This window comes from Malaya genurostris, chromosome 3 (assembly GCF_030247185.1).
Source record: "Malaya genurostris strain Urasoe2022 chromosome 3, Malgen_1.1, whole genome shotgun sequence".
Classification (NCBI taxonomy): domain Eukaryota; kingdom Metazoa; phylum Arthropoda; class Insecta; order Diptera; family Culicidae; genus Malaya; species Malaya genurostris.
Window position 1 is genome coordinate 123476814 of NC_080572.1, and position 16740 is coordinate 123493553.

A 16740-nucleotide genomic window follows, 5' to 3' on the forward strand; every position below is an offset into this window, starting at 1 on the left:
GCCGCTGTATGCATTCATATGTATCAATTATTCAACAAGTAGATATGTGCTTCTGTGGTTTAGTTGATTGACTTAGAGAACCCATAACCAGAGTGACGACAGCTGTTCGTTTGGAATGACAGCTTCCAGTTTCAAACGAGCAAACGGCCTGTCAATTACAATGTAAAGCTAGCGACACTGTCAACATTTCGAATTAAATGTGTTGAACTATTGCCAACATTACGGATGAGAAGTCGTCACTCTGGTTATGGGCACTCTAGATCTTTGTGAACTAATGTTTCTCGGTTCAAGTTGGCCTGTTGCTATCGATCATTTGTTATTTATTTCATTCAAATTCAAGTCATCTAATTTTCAAATCACACAATTTTAAATGTTCTTATATTCAAATTTGTCTGAACGCTCCATTAATGTGTATCTCATAAGATGCACAATCACAAGATTTTTTCTAACTGTGTGTGAAGAAACTTTATATTCAATTTCCTACCTCAAATATGTGCATGAAAATTAATGTAAGTTTACTTAATATTTTTATCTGTGTATACTAGCATTCTCCTAAAATACAATGTATTATAAAGTACACATACAACAATTTTGAAATTTACAAGTGACGTAAATCCGAGTATAATTCAATTTACAAAATCGTGAATCGTTAAATGACCTTATTTTACAAAAACGACGTAAATCTGTATCAAACATACCCAGCCTTTCATCCAGTAACTTAAAATTACATTTGAAACATGTAAATATAAAAAAATGCATAAATATTCAATCAAATCAACTGTAAAAATGTAACCTTTGGTCAGAGAAATGCATATATTTTTCACATGGCGATTTGGCAACATTCAGAATTAGCTACATGAGTCTCCCGTAAGGCTCATGCCTCAGTCCGCTGCTCTATAATTTCCACGTGAATGACATTGACAGCTGTCAGGTAACCCCATGTACAATTGGCAGATGATGGCGTGGTTTCAGTTACTGGACCCAAAGCTATTGATCTGCATAAACCATTGCAAGATACCTTAGATAACTTGTTCGTTTGGGCTGTTCATCAGGATATCGAATTCTCTGCGGAGAAAACAGAGCTGGTCGTCTTTTCAAGAAAGCATGATCCAGCGAAGCTTCAGTTTCATATGATGGGAAGAATGATACAACAGGTTTTGACTTTCAAATACCTTGGGGTGTGGTTTGATTCCAAATGCACGTGGGGAGGACACATTAGGTATCTGATAACAAAATGTCAACAAAGAGTAATTTTTTTTCGAACAATATCAAAATCCTGGTGGGGTGCTCATCTGGAAGATCTAATAAAATTGTATCAGACAACGATACTTTCAGTGATGGAATATGGATGCGTTTGCTTTCGTTCCGCTGCAAATTCTCATATTATCAAACTGGAGCGAATTCAGTATCGTTGTTTGCGAATTGCCTTAGGCTGCATGCATTCGACACATACAATGAGTATTGAAGTTCTGGCGGGAGTTCTTCCATTGGAAGATCGTTTTTGGGAGCTTTCATCGCGACTGCTAATAAGATCTGAAATACTGAATTCCCTGGTTATTAATAACTTCGAAAGGCTAGTTAAGCTTCAATCCGAAACAAGATTCATGACAGTATATTTTAACCATATGTCACAGGAAATCGACCCTTCAAGATATATTCCTATCCGTGACAGCCTCCTAAATGTCCCTGACTCAACTTTATTTTCCGATACATCCATGCAGCGCGAAGCACGTGGAATCCCGGAACACCTACGCTCGATGGAAATCCCAAAAATATTTACAAGTAAGTTCAGGCATATTGACTCTGAGAAAATATTTTACACGGACGGATCACGAATTGAAGAGGCCACTCATTTAGGCTTCAAGAACCTGCATCTGTTTATATAGCAGAGTTAGGAGCAGTTCATTATAGTTTGAGTGTAATCGTCACATTATCTCCCAACCACTATTTCCTCTTCACAGATAGTCTGAGTGCAATTGAAGCCATTCGCTCAAACGCTTCTGGCAAAATTAAACCGTTTTTCTTGGACGAAACAAAACAGTGCCTGAACGTCATATTGAATAATAATTTTCAAATCACAATAGTTTGGGTCCCGGCTCATTTCTCCTTTTCAGGCAATGAAAGAGTCGATATTTTAGCCAAATGTGGTGCTTTTGAGTGTGAAATTTATGAGAGACCGATTGTTTTCAACGAATTCTATAGCGCGTCTCGCCAAAGAACGCTTGTCAGCTTGCAACCTTCTTGGGATAAACATTATCTGGGTCGGTGGATGCACTCAATTATTCCTAAAATATCGTCAAAGGCATGGTTCAAGGGACTGGATGTGACTAGGGACTTCACTCGTGTGATGTCCAGACTCATGTCCAATTACTACACGTTAGATGCACATCTCCTTCGAATTGGATTTTCCGAGACTAATCATTGTGGTTGTGGCGAAGGTTATCGCGATATTGATCATGTCGTTTGGACATGCGTGGAGTATTGTGATGTCAGATCTCAACTAATAAATTCCTTGCGTAGCCTAGGTAGACTATCCAATGTCCCAGTTCACGACATTCTTGCTTGTCGTGACCTTCCTTTCATGAAACTTCTTTATCATTTCATTAAGTCCATTAGATTTCCAATTTAAATTTTATTTTATGTTAGACTGTTTTCTCTTCCATGAGTTCAACCAATAACCAGCTATCTTATATTGAATAAAAGTGATGAACTGATACAAACAAACTTGAATTAGTTATAAGATCATGTACAAAATGAATGTATTTTATTTAATGTAATTTATAATAGCAAATCGCTTGATAACAGTGTTTAGATTAACTAATGAATACCAAAATATTAATATGATATTCGAAATGTATTAGGTTTGAAGTACTATGTATTGTGGATGCCACGGCGAAAAAAACTTATGTGTATTGCCGTATTTATGATAAAAAAAGTTTAATGTGTCATTTTTCAAGCTTGATTATGTCTGTAAATTTACTATTTACTACTCATAGTTAGGTATGAGTTAAATATTGAAAACTTGCTTCAATAATAGCAAGTGAATTTACATCCAAAAATATGCACATATATGAAGCATCATATTTCACACAAATTACTATTCAATAACATGTAAAATTGTTTGGTTTGAAATTTACATGGCTTGAAATCGAATGAAAAAAACAAAAATCGATAGCAACAGCGCGACTTAAACCGAGAAACATTAGATCACAAAACACATCAGTTAATCGACTGAATACATATCTGTCTAATGAATAATTGATACATATAAACCCAAAAAGCGGCACTTGGCAGCCGAGTGCAAATTATACTCGGAGTTAGTCAAATTCTGCACGAATGGAATATTGCGGTTATGTTATGTAGTTATGAACTGTATCGTTTGTAGAATTATATCACCTGTAAAATTCATAATTTATTTCTGTGAAGGTTTCCTGAAGCACCGGAAGTAAAACGTAACTCATGACGAAAATATACCCAAAACTGTTCGAAAATGTAATACTAATTACAATTTCCAACCATTAACAGCGATATAACGACAGCAGTCAACACTGGTCCCGGGTTGGCGGTTCAATGCATAGGGCACTGGTCTAACAAACCAGTTGTCGTATGTTCGAGCCCATACCTGGATGGATTCGCAGTGTCAGTAGGATCGTAGCACCAGCCATGCAATGGTTCTATACACTCTGAATCGGCTGCGAAGTGTGTTGAAACAGAAGGTCAAATTCCACTACAGGAATGTAATACCATAAGGCTTTGCTAGTCAACACTGGATCATGCCAAGTGATCATATCATTCCTTAGCTCTTACTTGACCAATGCCATATATCTCCGGAATCTTTGTTTTTCGTTCCATTCTGGTGAATTTGTTTTAGAAGAATATTGCACAACTTCTAGACTTCCGCAACCCATGTTCAACATTATAAGTTTCAAGTTTTATTTCCCTACATTTGGATCAGTAAAATAAATAAATTTGAGTACATATCTTATAAAAATATAGGTTTGTTTCCGATTTGTCAATACTTACAGATAGTTAGAAGCTAAAATAATAAATCGTCGCACCTGCCAGAGCACAAATTGTATAATGCAATACTTCAAACCACGTTCACAATGACATCTGCGACATTTGTCGACAAGCAATATGAGAATTTCAACTGTCAAACATTTCGCACAGCCGTATGTAAAAGGGACGATGAGATTCGACGCAGCAAAAGGGTTTGAAACTACCGCATTCTATCGTCAACATACATATAGAGGAATGCCATTCGGAAGACGACATATAGAGAAAATTCCCAGCTGTTCCATTTCTCGACACCAATATCACCTATCTACGGCATGGATTGAGATCGAAACAAGACAAACTGTAGAAAACTTTCGAGAAAATATCAGACAACAGTAACATTTGCTAAGCTGTCTCTCGATGATCAGATACAGATCAACATTTAATTAGCAACATGCCTCGGGTTTATTTCTATAGACCGCGTCTGTGCGATTGTGACATATAAGATATCTTAAGTAAATATCGCTACCGACTGCTGAACTGAGGACAAGCTACCTATACGTAGGGTAATTGCTCAAAAAATCATCTCATTAGTCGAGTTACTTGTTGATTATTCGTTCAATAATTCGGATTGTGATGTAATCGAATAAATAACTTTGCTTGTACCATAAAAATCAATATCTCTTTTAAATTATTATGAAAAGGTGCAAAAGCAACGCAAGAATTCAAAGCGGGTGCATCAATTTTCATATTATTAGTTAAGCCAATGCATTGAATAGAGATAGCAGATTTCACTCTAACTAATGGTTTCATTGTATGAGATGAATAGTGGAACTAATATGATTAGGGAAACAGTTACCCTATGTTGAATGGTATGATATTTGGTTTGTCATTTATAGAAATAGCAAGTGTTTCTAATGTCTACTTAACCTGCTGACTTAGCTGATGGGATTTTGAATGATGATAATATTTCACTAGGAACTTTATTCGAGTGGCACTTTTCAAAAGCAATCGGTAACAGTAAGGCGGAATGTTTTTCACGCGGCATACTTTCTCAATAGCGTTGGCTGGAATAATCGGGAACCAATTTATACCGATACTGGGCAATCCACGAGAAGCATCGAATGGCAAGTGCGAGCTCGTAAAAGTGTCACCCTGGGATGGGTTTTTTATTACTCATTCTCAGGGCTCGACAGAGTGCTACTGAATCCTGCAGCTATCTACGAGCTGTTTCTCTGATTTATTGGAAACTTTATGAACTAATGCGGATTTTGAGTTATGAATTCGAATGTTTGGTAAGTTGGTCGTATATTTCACTCACCGAACAAATATTTGATGGCTTTCTAGGGTATGTATACAACAAAAAATGCTTATTTGACATACCAGAGTGTCATATGGCACATCTAGTAACAGCTCTTTCGTGCAATAAATTTGAAATAATCAACACAAATATTTGTTTTGAACCAGTAGTGTTTTGGCACTTGAAAACGGACAAACAATTCCCGTGTCATTTCATTTTCTTTTTCTCAAAGTAGTGAAATCGTGGAAACCCGATGTCTATCCTTTAAAATGGATATCCAAGGTATGTATTCAAGTGAGTGCTACAGAAACGGGCCAGTAAGGTTATGTGTGGAATGGTAGACGATCATTAAGTATTTTTAGCTCTTTTTCTTTTCATGATTGCTAAAATGTGCGTTATTTGATAACGCATCAAAGAAAGAATAGTACGAAATCGATAAAAATGCTATCAAAGAAAGAGTAGTATGAAATCGATAGGGCACACTGAAAAAAATTCAATGTAGATAGCGATGAACTGGTAACTTTTTCCCAACATACTCAAAAGTGAATTGGTATTTCATTATTCTACACTTACATTGGGCCGTATGAATAAAACGTAGCATGCTTGAATTTCGGTAGTAAACGTTACATGTGGATCACGTTCCTGTCAAAAGCAGAGACTTTACTACACAACAACATTTGAACATGCTACAAACTGTAGTGTTTACTACAATTTTTCGGTAGGTAGCTCTACAGATTGCTACTTGTGTGTTTGTTGATGAAGTAAAGTATAAAAATAAAAAAAAAGTGATATTTGCTTTGTTTCTTGCCCAATGAGTCGTATGAATAAAATGTGGTAAAGTCTGTTGTTTGTAGTGTCTTCTCAAAAACAAAGTTCACGGAGGTATGAATAAAAAAACAAGTGCGAACATGTAGTTAATGCTCATTTCGAAATTTAGCATTTACTGCATGTCGTATCGACACGAAAAAGTTGGAATAAGCATGCACAAAGCAAAAACTGTACTTACTGCTGCAAATTGTCACTTTGTTAAATTTTTTATACTTCACTTCATCCACAAACACACAAGTAGCAATCTCTAGAGCTACCTACCGAACAGTACTACACTAACACATGGATCAATAAGTCCCGAGACTAAAGCAGAGATGGCGCTCGTAGTAAGCCAGTAACCACGTCTTTCTAGAGTACTAACCTTTGCTTGAAACGAGTCAAAATTTTAAGTCGATCCTACCACAAACAGCTGAGTTATCGAGGTTGGAGTAAAGTCGTTTTGTAGTTTGTTTAAAAAATGGAAAAAACCTCCTCATTTGAGCCAAATCTTTTTCCCTTGAGCATTTTTTTAAGATCAGAAAAGAGCCAGTAGTCACTGGGGGCTAAATCTGGCGAGTATGGGGGGTGGGGAAGCAGATCAAAGCCCAATTCGTTTTTGACAGGAACGTGGTCCACATGTAGCATTTACTACCGAAATTCATGCATGCTACGTTTTATTCATACGGCCCATTATCTCTTTTGTATAGCTTCTGAAAAATTTCAATATGCTCTAAAATGAGTCAACCATTTTGTTTAAAATGTTTTAACTCATTTGAGAATGTTGATACATCATGGGTGACCGTTTTGTTCAAAGTGCTTACTTACGTAGTTTTATGTTTCGTCTAAAGGGGCGGGTAGGGTCTAACACTTTTGAAAGATCATTTATTATTTTCTTTATATTTTCTTTTTGTAAAACATTTCAATAATATTCTATGAAATTTTCAAGCCTATTGGAACGAAACTCTGGAAGTTATGGACCTTTATAGATGGATATCTCATTCTGAGAAAAAGCAAGAGCTTGGCGCACAGGCCCAAGCTTTCTACTTCGATGGACTTCAAAACTTGACAAAACATTCTTGAAATGTTTCATTATAATAAATTATTAAAAAAAATATATGACTTTTTGAAAATACAGGATCCCTTGATTAATCAATTGATTCCATTGATTTTATAGACAAAAAACATTGAACGCGTTTTTCTCGAAAGAAGGTTTTGAAAGTCCGTGTCACTTTGGGGTGGTTTTACAGCTACAAAATGGCGGATTTTTTCGTGAAAAATCGTAGATTTCACTTTGAACCACCACCAAAACTTTAAAAAATTCTAAAAAATAAAACAGAAACGTTGGGGTCTAGAAAATTTTCTACTATAACTATGCTGCGTTCATTTGTTCATTTCTGATTAGTCTGCGCTGAGATGCAGTGGACACCGCAAATCATGATTTTTAAGAAGCGTCCTCAAAAACATCTCTTTACTGACTTATTTCTCAATATTCTTCAACGAAAAAATTACGAAATGTTGTTCGAATTATGCTTTTTCTCATGCAAAACATTTGAATTTATTTTGTTAAACGATAATTCTGGAAAAAATTCGCAAAAATGATGATTTTTTTCATCGTTTAAACTCTACCCCCCTTAAAGTCATCAGTACATTAGCAGGTAATGTTGAAGCACTGCTAATGCCACCTCGAGGATCAATCTGAACCTATGAACAAATGTATAGTTATTATTATTATTTTCAACACACAACACACTTATGTCTATCCTGACGATCCGAACGAAAATGGATTTTCGAATTTTTCGATATTACACTTCGGTGCAGAAAAAAACTGTTACGCAACTGTTCTGCAAAGCGGTTTATGTTGAATTGCTAGGTAGTATAATAATACAATATAAACTGTTATGCACTGACGAATCAAAGACGAAATATTAAGCAAATTAAAACCGTTTATATGGCCTAAGCACAAAATATAATTGGCTATCTACTGGACTATTTACCCTAAAATGTTCAGGAAAATACGTACATTTACTGAAATTTAAAATTGATTTCAAAATTTGTCTAACATTACCATTTTTTCTAACAACAATTTTTGAGGGATGAAATTCTAAGATTCTGAAAAATTTTTAAATCTGTAGAAGAATTCAGAAATTTTAATAAATAATAATTAAACCGAGTTATTTCATAAATTATTAGAAACATTTTCAAAATTTCCAACACCGATGAATATTCTTGCAAAAATACAAGCGGATTTACAAAATCGATCTAATGGCGTTTCGCCTGCAGCTAAACCAAATCCACTTCCAACCCCAACTGCTAAAAAATGTTTGTTTGGGCTTCAAGTGCAAACGACATAAGTTTGTAGAGATCGTGTCGGCCATTTACGAATAATTTCGGAAATCATGTCTATAGCTCTTTTTGATCTGAAACCAATGTGTTCAATGGTATTTCAGCCAATCTACAAAGCGTTGCCATTTGATGGTCATATTTACAGATTTTCCTCTGAGTCAAATGTGATTTTTTTTATTCGATTGCACTCCGGAACCGAGTATCTGATTTGGATGATATTCAGTAGCTGCCCCAGCAGTGTTTTACTCGTGTTTCAAATATACAAAAAATAGAACGGCATCGTAGACCAGTTTTAAAGTTGACAGCAGAACTGGTCGAATAAATAAAACTAGAACGGGGATACATTTATTCCAGTTTCTGCTCTATTATAGATCTTCCATATAGAACTTCTAGCTGCTGAATGTGCTCTCAGAGTAGGAAAATGCATTCAGTCAGTCCTTTTGTCATGTACTCGCGTACACACAAATACACACAAATTCTGATTTCATTTTTATCTCGCTTATTGAAAATATTGAACTAACATCTTTTAGGCCTAATTATGTATTAAGATATGTCTAAGTAAGTATTGGTTCTAATCAAATGAACTAATTTGATTACAAAGGCTGCCAAAAAATAAGAACCCATTTGATTGAATATTATTTCTTCACTATGCATCCAGAAGGTCATTATTGCTAGTCAGTTCAACGGAGTGGAACTAGTTTAGATTCGTATACAAATTAACCAGGAAATGTTAATGATATTTGCTCCAGGCGCTGAATTCCGCGCGGGGACGATTCGATAGCCCTCCATTCTTCGATTGAATTGTAGAATCCTTCATCGTCATTTGTGTTCTTGTGTTGATTCCCACAGCCAGCCAATTAGCGACGTTCCGACAAAGCCTGTTATTGACCATAATCGAGCTAATTTGCATAAACATAAATTCACTGGTCTCCGACCGCAGGACCGTAAGAGCTTTCGTACTAATACACAACTGCTGTTCACCCACTTTTCCACGCCTACTACTTGCGATCAATTACGTTATGTTTCGCTAGCCAATTCCGACATTCGCCAGCGAATGTTTGCTGTATGATCCTATCGCTCTAATACACACGATTCGCAGGTAATTCAAATAACACACCGGGTGGTGCAATAATTTCCCATCCTCCAATGGCCATCATTCACCATGTTCTGCACCATCACTTTAAAATTAATCCAACTCTTATCGATTTATGACCTGACAAGCACCCGATTATCCCAAACTGATGAAGTGAATTATTTCACATGTTCGCGGCTGACTGTCAGTTGCTTACCACGTTATCTTGTAAATTATGGCTTTAGTTGGTTTGTGTTGTAATCAAAAGCCGTGATGACAGTACAGTAAAATAGTTTGACATTCAAAGTTTGGGTTTACATTTACCAGCTCTATTAAATCCCAAAAATGAGTTAGTCTTCTTATTTGTTTAAGCTACGTAACCAACTCATGGAAAGAAGAATTCGATAATCTTTTGAGTTAGTAATAGTTTCAGGTTCAGGATTAATTTGATTGGAAATATTGTTAGATTTCTGAATTATTTCGCCATCTCAAGACGCAATCTAGACGAAGACGTCTTGTCTGTTTACATTTCATATCTTGTTGTTATCTTGCGTGTTGGGAAAGAAACATTCTTGACGATAGATGAAGATAAACACGAGAAAAGGTTCTAAGTGCAAATGACAGTTTCTCTTTGTTTACTTTCTCTTTCGAGTATTACAGACCAATCAGCAATCTTTCCATCTAACACTTCACATAGGATAATAGCAAAAACCATCAACTATCGATATGCACTGTAGAATTTGTTGGAAATTACTGGAATTTGCCGTAACAATTGTATGAGAATGTAAACCAAGAGAAACTGTCATTTGCACTTGGGACCATTTCTAATGTTCATCGAGAAATAGGCTTATTGATCGCATGTTCATCCATTTTAACGTAACGTTTTGTTCTATCTTTTTCTTGGTTGTCGGAGACGCCGTTGTCTCAATAATGGTGTGAAGTGGTAATGTCAATATTAGTAGTATCAGACGGGACTTGTTATCAATATAGATCAATATTTAAAAAAGAAAATATCTAAGAAAAGTGTTTTGAAGAATCCTACAATAATCTTTTTTAGAATATGATTACTATCATCAAGGTATTTTTATATAACCACCAGGCTTGAAATAAATTATTTTATTCAAACCAAATAGTTAACGTGTGCAGAGATCATACTGAATGTTTGTGGGAGAAATATTGTTCACTATGATCTATAAGATATTCAATTATTTCTTTATGTAGTTTATACGAAAACTGACTTTTATGATCAACACTCTAAGCATTGTACCGCCAACTCGGGTTATTCCAATATGCGGATGAAATTCACTGTCATTGGCAAGATAAAAAGTTGGGAAATATTAGATTTTGTCGTCTAATAAAATCTTGACTATACTTCATGATAGTCAAGATTTTATTAGATGACAAAATTTAATATTTCCCAACTTTTTATCTTGCCAATGACAGTGAATTTCATCCGTATATTGGAATAACCCGAGTTGGCGGTACAACGCTTAGAGTGTTGATCATACAAGTCAGTTTTCGTATAAACTACATAAAGAAATAATTGAAATTATACGATACGTAAAAATTGAATCGCAAGTTTGATTGAAAACTTTCATCGCTGCAAAACTGAATTAAATTGCATTGATTTTTCAGTTAATAGAACCAAATCTTTCAATTAACGCTTAGTTTGGCGTTTGAATTATATTGAAACGTAAATAATTGTAAAGTAATTTTCTATTTAATTTGTGCTCCGAATATGTGCGAGAAAATAGATGGAAATTAACAACATATTTTTCTGTGTGAATAGGATCGTAGTACCAACCACTCAATTCTGAACTCTAAAAATCAGCTGCGAAGCCTGAAGATTTAATAATTCAAAACAAAAAATATCAAAAATGTTTTCAAATTAAATCGCTCTCATATTCCGGGTAAATCATGATGTAAACGTTTTTTTCGCGGGAAAATTGTTACTTATCTCGAACAATAGACCGATTTTCCTTCCGAGCTTCCGATTGATTTTTTTAGAGTCACTCGTTTTTTCACTGATTTTTGATTATACTGAATTTGAAGATATAGAAAAACCAATGCTGCACAAAGGATTCAAGTTTGTTGAAAATTAAATAAATTACTTTCTCGATGATGAGTACATCCACGCAATTTTCATGTACACTGTGGGTTGTTTTATTACAAGTATACAGAAAATACTTTCAATAACTAAATCTCAGATGCACAGAAGATGAATTTTTATTATACAGTAATTTACACCAACAATTTTTGTGATCATTTAACATCAAGCACAACTTCATTCATATAAATGGAACACATTTACATTTTGTTTCACACCTTCGGTTGGTTTGGTTCACGACACTGCACTTAAGTATGTAATACTAACCATTGAATATTTATTATTCACATCAGACGTGAACTTGAGGCTTGTTTCGAATAATCATTTTTCATATCTTGCTTACATTTGCTCATCACAATTCTTAGCTCGATCAACTTGATGCTTCTCGAACGGCTACCGTATTCTATATTAATTTTCTGGATGCTTTCTACCCAGCCACAATTGTTTGCTTCCACTGATGAGATTTGCTAATGCAGGCCACGATACACATTCGTACAACAAGCAGGTGAGTTTCATAACACGTATGGCACCAAATTGCTGGATCTGTGTTATCCTCCCGAACGCTTCACAATATATCTTCCCCCAAAGTGAGCAGCTAATTTCAGACTCCGGTAGGGAGAGCCTTTTTGCTTCATTTTGGTATCATTTTCACGTACAATATATTACATTTCTGTAGGAAATTACACTCATTCGCAGTTTTCTTCATGCTTAAGCTCAATAAAAAATCGCGCGCTTCGCAGATGAAAGACGTGAGAACTTGTATGGTGGGACAGCCACCTCACGGCAAACCGAGGATAAATATATCTCTAACGCGGAGTGGCAAAAAATAATTGTACACGTTCAAAATATTTCCACTTTCTTCTATCGTGAAAACGCTCGCGTCACTCCTTGCCGAACGAATTTTATGACAAAACTGCATGGCGAATTCAATCTGAGCCGCTACCGAGCAACGTAAACTTGGCCGGTTCTGTTGGTTTCTCTCTCTTTTTTTCGATTTACGGAACATGGTTTCTCGTTTGACTCAAGAGGCACGTAGCGACAATAACAGTCTACCAGGCCTGAAAATTCTGCCAGAGTATAGTTCATACCATTTCGAACACGTTTTCTCGATGGGCCACACACGCCTCTCATCCGTCAGCTCGGGCAGTTTTCCTTTTCTCGATTGATCAGCCAGTGCGGACAAGATCGCGCAGCTTTGTTGGTGTGGAAAACTCACGATCTCACGGTGGAACAGAGTAATGATGGTCGGAACAGCTTAGTGACGTGCATGAGAATCGACTACTCGCTGATCATGTTCTAGAATTTAGCAGGCGAAAGTAGATTCAGTGCGTGCATAATTTAGATCATCGTCTCACACGTGTTCGAAATGACGCCATCATTTGGTTGAGCGAACAGCGAGTTGACTGACTGACGGACTAGCTGTTCGCTCAGTTGTAGTATATGCGCGATGAGCTCTCAAGCAAACCATCCATCGAGTGCGACTTAGTCAGACTGGGAGAAACATTTATATTATTACGTAGGTTTGGGAGGACAGTCGTGCCAGCATCTTGTCACAATGCCTTTGATACGGTCGATTGGATTTATTTTTGTTGTGGCTTGATGAACATTATATTTGCCAGATTTATTGGCATGTTAAGACGACCTTGATCTAGTTTTTCACTTATGGCGAAATCGTTTCCCCAGCACAATAATCGGATGTATAGATACCACCTCTCCGGACATTTTCCGGGAGTTTTCTGAGAATATCATCCATTTTTCATTTTGTATGAGAACAACTAACTAACAAATCAATCTCTGGAAAGTTTTTCTTACGTACATTGTGAGTGTTGCGCTACTTGAAATTAAAATCGTAATAATCAAGTTTCACTCAGTAGAAATGAATTGCATTAATCTTTCAATATTATCAGAAATTGACATGTATGCACTGATAAGAATCTATTACGGGTACCATGATTTTCTAAGAAAATTTCATGAGCAAAACGATTGATAACATGAAAATTTTCATAAAAGATGTGTTATTGTTCATGATATCAATCATTTTGCTCATGAAATCATGATTTATTATTCATGATAGAAATGATTCATGATTTCATGATTTTTAATCATGGTACCGGCAATGGATTTTTATCCGTGTGGGTGGAAGCTTAAATATAACAATTCAACAATTATGAATAAGGCATGGTTTTCAAGCATCCATCGTATCCAGAAAATGATTAAAAAAATACAAAATTTCACATATTTATAAGATATTCATTGCACTAATATTTTCCTTTGCACTTGCGACCATTATAAAATAGAACGATTCCATGCTTGGTAAAATAACTGAGAATTTCGGAAAATAAATTTAATTTTCGATATCACAAAAAATCAGAAAATATCAAATCAGTGTTGGCACGACCTTTTTTCGATTTGCATGAAACTTTGAATGTGTGTTCGTTATAGCAAATGAAGTATTTTTCACTGGTCTAGAGATTTTTTATCACTCAACACTAATGAATGAAAAGGACGTATATGTTTTTAGACACATTATTTTTAATCAATTATAACTAAAAGTTTTTAGCTTCAACAAAAAATTTTCCTAAAAAAATATACACTGATTTGATATTTTCTGATTTTTTGTGATGTCGAAAATTAAATTTATTTTCCGAAATTCTCAGTTATTTTACCCAGCATGGAATCGCTCTATTTTATAACGTTCGCAATTTTTTTTAAATTTTATTCACTAAGCTCTCTTTTTACACGGGGGTTACGTACCGTGTTAAAAAATTCGTGTAAAAGAAAAGCGTGTGAATTGCGGAAACCGTGCAAAAAAAACCGCGTGGGAAATTTTACGTAATAACTCCAAAACCGCAGATTTGATTATTTGTTTGTTTTGTTTTGGATGAAATATAACTTTTGATTATTTGAAGGGGAAAAACCTGTTTTAATCCACCTAGTGGTGTAATGATGCCTTTCTCATGTATAATATTGTGGTATTCTATTCGAAAATTTTCTTTTCGATTTTTGAAAGAAACCAAGAGACTGTTTGTGCATTAACTAGTATAACATACAGAATAAAACAGTGCTTTGATTGCGTAGGTCATCCTAAGAAAACGAAGTGGGTTCACTATTATATGCATTTCCGGTACCGGAATCCGAGAACCGGCATAATCAAAGTCGGTTCGTACGGCCACCAACTAACATGATATACAAACTCTACTAGTACGCACTCTAAATTCCGATTGAAATGTTTGTTTGTCCGAAAATATGCAGTAATTTTTGGTAGGACCATAAGACCTTTCAGTGGACCCTAAGATTGGGAATAACGGTTTAGAGTAAAGTTTAAAACATTTTGTACGGTTTTTGCCAGTTTGCCAGTTTAAGTGACGGTGTACAATATTGAACACACTTTACCCTATAACTCCGGAACCGGAAGTCGGATCCGGATGAAATTCAGGAATTCCGTATGGGACCACAAGACCTTCCATTTGAATCTAAGTTTGTCAAAATCGGTTCAGCCATCTCCGAGAAAACGTAGTGAGATTATTTGACACATACACACACAGACATTGCTCAGCTCGATGAACTGAGTCGAATAGTATATGACACTTGGCCCTCCGGGCCAATTTTCACTAGTCGGTTTTTCAAGTGATTGCATAACCTTTCTATATGAGAAAGACAAAAAGATTATTTTTTAACCCCCAAACTGTGAAAATGTAACTGTTATTTTCCAATATAAACGGAAATCTAAAAAACAGCCTGAAGTTACGAGAAGGGTCCAGTCATACTTGATAAAACACATTGAATGACAAATTAAAATTAGAACACTTAGGAGACGCGTTGTACGATAAAAAAATTATTCTAAATGGCTCATGCCTTCTGTATATTGCATTCAGTTTTCAAAAAAACGATTATACGTACAATTAGAACTCATAAACACTTTCACTACAAAAAAGCTTGAGAATAAGTTCTTTTCAATTCCGAAGGTGCGATGTGTAGTAAACACTAACGATCTTAACAGTAATTCTCAACTAAACTGAGTGGGAAGACACTGAAGATCTATGCACGCAGAGACAGAATCAAAGGGGAAGAATTCATAGAGATGAGTATGGATCAAATTAGAAAAGGTATTACTATGTGTCATGCAGAAGAAACTCATTTCATCGGCGTTAATCATAATACTACACGGAGAACCCTTCGATCATAAAATTGCGATATCGCAGTTTTTGATTTTTGCGATAGTTGATTTAACTAATTTCTTTTTGATTCAACCAATATGGTTTTTGATTTGCATATATTCAAGTAGTTGAAAAATATGTTGTTTAGAATGCTGTCAAATGCCGGAGACGGTTGAAAGCAAAACAATAATCGCAATGCAAAATCAACAACTTTTTTAGTTGAAATCTGTTCGCGTCGCTTCAAAATGTCAATGAAAACAACATCGATGGTTAAAGCGTTTGGTGAAATTGTGTTTATTCGAATTGAGAAATTTATGATAAAAAGTGTTTATCTAACAGCGGTGCTGTGATAAAGTTAACCTTGTTTAAGATGAAAAAGACAACTTAGAAAATGTTAATGAATGATCATCTCGTAATCTTTCAGGTATGCGCAAAAATTTTATGCTTCAAATTCGATCATTGATTTACTTCCAGCAGACTGTTTTACTTCCAGCTGTTTGATACCGATGATGATGTTCATGTATTAGCAATAAAACGCTTTTTGACATGAATTTAATTTATAAAAGTAACAGGAGCGAAGGGTTTCAAACACACAGAACGCGCTGCGATTGAATGGCGCGTTTGAATTGCCGTCGCAAAATTCTAATTCTCAGCGGTTGATTCACCCAAACTCATATAAATTGACTAAAATTATCAGTGCATAACTTTAGTTCAACCGTTTGAAGGCATCATCTTTCAATACTCATTTTAGGTAAATTTAATAATTTCGCTAATTTACTCGCCCCTCCGGGCACTTTTGCTGATTAAAAACGTTTTTTTAAATCAATCATTTCCGATCGAATCAGAAGTATTTTTTTAGAATTTAGATCATTACTGATCTCGACTTGACATGATCATGATCATACAAAAATCAAAATCACTTAGAGATCAGATCAGTTCTGATTTCGTAATGATAATT

At 35.4% G+C, this 16740-nt stretch overlaps 1 protein-coding gene across 9 annotated transcripts in view; it reads right to left on the reverse strand.

The window, feature by feature from the left end:
* The window catches only part of LOC131434995 (TWiK family of potassium channels protein 18), a 94172-nt gene extending 81620 nt beyond the window's left edge, over window positions 1-12552 (reverse strand). For 6 of the 9 annotated variants that reach the window (XM_058602411.1, XM_058602410.1, XM_058602409.1 and 3 more), the window contains exon 1: window positions 11893-12552. The gene's annotated coding sequence lies outside the window, so the exon portion shown is untranslated. The remainder of the gene's footprint in view (window positions 1-11892) is intronic. The other 3 variants (XM_058602412.1, XM_058602407.1, XM_058602408.1) reach the window with 2 other exon arrangements.
* Window positions 12553-16740: the final 4188 nt, after the last annotated feature.